The sequence below is a fragment of the Orcinus orca genome, chromosome 5 (assembly GCF_937001465.1).
Source record: "Orcinus orca chromosome 5, mOrcOrc1.1, whole genome shotgun sequence".
In the NCBI taxonomy this organism is placed as follows: Eukaryota; Metazoa; Chordata; class Mammalia; order Artiodactyla; family Delphinidae; genus Orcinus; species Orcinus orca.
In genome coordinates, this window is record NC_064563.1 from 23,842,535 (window position 1) to 23,846,978 (window position 4,444).

The following is a 4,444-nucleotide window of genomic DNA, read 5'->3' on the forward strand; positions in this document are numbered from 1 at the left end:
CCAATAAGGGAGCAGTGACATCATCAATAAAGAACACTAGGGCAAAATGGGACAATCACTTTTTTTTTTTTTTTGACAGGAAAATAGGATTTATGGGTGGGCATGAGTAAGGAGGGGGCAGTGCCGAAGCTCTCATGAGTGCAGGGTCCGCCATGTGTCCAGGGGTCACGAGTAGGGATGTATTTGACCCCACAGCCGTCCGTGATGAGCCACTTTTCTGCCACCATGTTTTCAAATTCATCTGCATTAAACTTGGTAAATCCCCACTTCTTGGAGATGTGGATCTTCTGGTGGCCAGGGAACTGAAATTTGGCCCTGTGGAGGGCCTTAATCGCATGCTCCTTGTTCTGCAGCTTGGTATGGATGGACATGATGACCTGGGCAACGTGGACCCTGGCCACTGTGCCCTGGGGCTTTCCAAAGGCACCACACATACCTGCGTGGAGCCTAGACTGGGGACAGCATGCCAGTCATGAATGTCCACTGGAAAAAGCTGTCTCCAAGTTCCCTTGGGGCAAGCGGTACAGGCAACAGGCTGCGTACACTACCGAGGAGGCTGCGGTTTGCAGCCATTGCACACCAGGCCCCCATGGAGAAAAGAGCACAGTAGGCTTAACTGGCTGCAAAGGGACAGTTACTTTGGAACAGAGTTATTTGATAACAATGAATTAAAGGTCCCAAATCTCATTTTGTATATATATATACACACACACATAAATATACATGGATATAAATTCTTAGAAAGAGACATTTTGAGTATTTCTTATGCTTATAATCTAAAGATTATTCAAAATTAAAGAAAAAAATTAACATTGTTAGACTGTATATGCATATATATACATGCATGTACAGCCATCCATGACATGATCATCTGTTACACATTTACATATACTAGTATATATATACTCACACGTTTCAATAATAACATGTCTTGTATTTGAAAATATGAATTTCTGAAGGAGTCCTAAGCACAGACAAGTAAAAAATAAATAAAGCTATGTTTTAAATTGAAAATTGGAAGAAAATTTCAAATTTTTATTCACACCAGTTTGAAAGTAATAAGAATCTAGAATAGATGACATATATATTTTAAGTTTATCAATGCAGCAAAGTTTATTGAAATTCTGCTCAATGCTAAATCTGACAATGAGGGACAGTATTTTTTCCCCTACCTTCGTCCCTCTCTTCTTCCTCTCTTCCTTTCTTTCCTCCATCACAAATGATTTCAAGGACACTGATTGAAATTCTGATTTACATTCTTCTCATTTAACACACTGTATGTTTTTTACATATAAAAATATTTTGGCATTTTTTTGATAATTTAGTTTAATTAATGCTTCAACCTTTAGCTGTACAATTTTGTCCTTTAATAAATACTTGATGGATTTTGTGTTAATATAATTTTTAAAAGATTTTTGTCTTTCTAAGTGTTAAAGTAGTATGTGCTACATAATAGAAAGTTTTAAATTTCAAAATTTAAATCCAGAAAGCCCAGTGATAAAGAAATGGTTATGAAAATATGATATAGCCAGACATTGAGATGTTGCACAACTACTACAGTAGTTTTTTTTATATATAATAAACTGGTAATATAAGATGGTAAGTGGAAAAGGACATAAAGTGGTATATGTGGTGTACTTTATATTTCAGTAATAGGCATCTATTTCATTATAAAGATATTTGTGCATTTATGTGTATTTAGAAAAGTTTATTAAGGATACATGAATATGAAGCTTTGGTCTCAGTATTCAGCCAAAATCTGCTATTGGGTTTCATCGTTGAGTTTTGGAAGTTCAAAGACCCACTTAAGTGTCATTTATGAAAGCCCTGAACTTTGCATGATCAGTGATCATATGATCGTATTGGTTATCATCATAGATAAGCATCATGACAATGTCAACAGTGCATATAAAGCCCATCTTTGGGGTTTGTCATTTAATATCAGATTATCTGAATATCCATTTCAGATATAGGTAAGGATTTTTGTTGAAACTTCTGTTAAATCTTTATGTGCTTTATACGATAAAATTCAATTTTTCTGGGGGAGTATGAAGTATTTATTGTAACCATCAAATGCAGCACTAATTAATTATTCTGAAACTGTTAAATCCACATATGTAACCATTTATTGAGAACACTCAAATGTTTAAATTTATCAAGAGATAGATTGGCAATAGGAATGTTAAAAGAGAGGACATAGATAACTTAGCTAGATAACGTTTGGAAGAATATATATTTTTTAAACCAACTAATGCTTATAAAACTCTAAATAACATACTGCAAAATAAGAGGTATTAATCTACATTATAATACCAATGTCGATGTTTGCAGATGTTTTAGCCACAGTATATGTGGTTAAAATTCAATATTTATACATTAAACAAAACAAGAACGCTACATGATTCTTAGATATTTAATTCCATTTGGCCCAAGGCTTTCTAGCAAAGAATTTGTTTTGTAATTTCTGGTTTATTCTGCTGATGAAGTAAAAGTAGAATGCCAACTCTACCACTCAACATTTCATGAGAAGGAAAAACATAAAAACCATATCAATGATCAATCATATTTAATAGGACTTTTTAAAAAAGATTATACAGAGAACCAAAAAAAAATAATAATGGAGTGTTAGGAAATAACAGTTACTCTTAAATATCTTGCTTCTTCGCTGATTTCATTTGACAGTGAACATCTATTTTCTGCTGTGAAAGTGCAGTATATTGCAGCAGCAACCCGGGAGCTGACAGCAAGGAGAAATTATTGTTCCTGTACCACAACTGTGAAGCTTTAAAAATTTAACCACTAAAACTTTTGGTAAGCTAGTTGAACTAAAATATGATATTTTGGTAATGTTTCCAGTTTACTCTTGATCTCAGCTGGTCATTACAGGATGTTGATATTCCAGGTTAAACAGAGCATTATAACCTCTGGCTTTTGGCACTTGGAAAAATGTATGTTCAGAGCCTCTCTGAATATACACATTCATAGAAATTATTTATTAGTTTTGTCTCTGGACCTTGATGTGTATTTTAGTTTTTTCTTCTTTTCTGGCTTCATTAGGTTGTTAATTTGAGACACTTGACTATGTCAAAATGCCAACATCCATAAAAGTGATTAGTGTTTTGGAATACAGAGATATTTCTTTAGTAGTAGGATGAAATTCCATGTTTTTGAATATGCAGTGAACCAAATCATCAGTACCAAACATAAATGTGTGGAATAAAAATATGATATAACACAAAGAACTTAAAATGTGTCCATTACTGTTGATCTCAATGCTGCAGTTATAAAGGGATTATTTACACAACAGGTATTTGTGGATCCCAAATGATGTGGTGAGTGCCGTGTAAGCTATTATGGAAGAGGAAGTAAATAATATTAATAATAATAACCATAACAACTATCATTTGTTGAAAGCTCATTATATGCAGGGATTATCCAAAAGCATTCTATACTTTTAAATACTCAAAATAAAAATTTGACATTTTAAAGATAAGGAAAATAAGACTAGTTGGGTAACTTGCTCCAAGCCATAAAATGACGAGTATAAGCACCAATTCTGATTAGTGTCTACATAACTCCAGCACCAGAGTGCTAACACCGTGCACAGTATGAAACATCACTGCTCAGTACACCTGGAAGGGGGAGACGCATTTAACATACAGCAACGAATCTGTGAACAAGAAAAGAGGTTTCAGTGGTGTGGTTACAAACATATATGTGGTTAGAATTCAAAGAAAGAGAGGACTGAGGGCTGGGCCTTTAAGGATAAGCTGAGATGTATTTGGAGGAAAAGAAGAGGGAAAACATTCTAGGTAAATGATCAGTAATGTGAACAAAGATACTTGAAAATGTTGACTTCTCTAGGGAAGTAGGGAAGTGTTTTTGGTAGAAGGAGTAGTGAGTCCACCACTTATACTATTCCCTTAAACATATTTCCAAATTTTAAATCTTTATATTAAATACCTTAGATGTCTTGTTATTCAGTGACTTATATTAAAGATACAAATTCTGATATGGGACTACTTAAAGCATTTCATAATAAGTAGAGTGCTGTGTTAAAATTGACAATATATCATTTTAAAGTTAACAAAATGGAAAATGGAATGAGTCTAATACTATCTCAATATTTCAGCATAAATATTTCCTTTTCGTTTTCTACCATTGCAATGAGGTAGGTTGTTGAGGAGGGATTTCTCATTTACAGATAAGGATACCACAACAGAGAGAGTAATTTGCCTAGGGCCACACAGCTACTTATCAGAAGAGAAGGGATTCTAAACCTGCGATTTTGGGGAGCCAGAGCAAGTCAAATTTTATAGACGTTTATAGCTGTTTCTCATATATTTTTCCGCCTTCAGACAATCCTACCTTCCAGAAGAAAACTTACTAAATTCAGCTGCTATCACCTTTTCACTTAAAAAAATTGTCTACTACTTTGGCGTTG

At 34.1% G+C, this 4,444-nt stretch overlaps 1 non-coding gene across 1 annotated transcript; it reads right to left on the reverse strand.

Annotated features, from left to right (window-relative positions):
- Window positions 1-491: 491 nt before the first annotated feature.
- On the reverse strand, window positions 492-626 carry LOC117195974 (small nucleolar RNA SNORA70). Its single transcript, XR_004475921.1, has one exon. It is a non-coding gene; the product is annotated as a small nucleolar RNA SNORA70 (small nucleolar RNA).
- Between the last annotated feature and the right edge of the window lie 3,818 nt (window positions 627-4,444).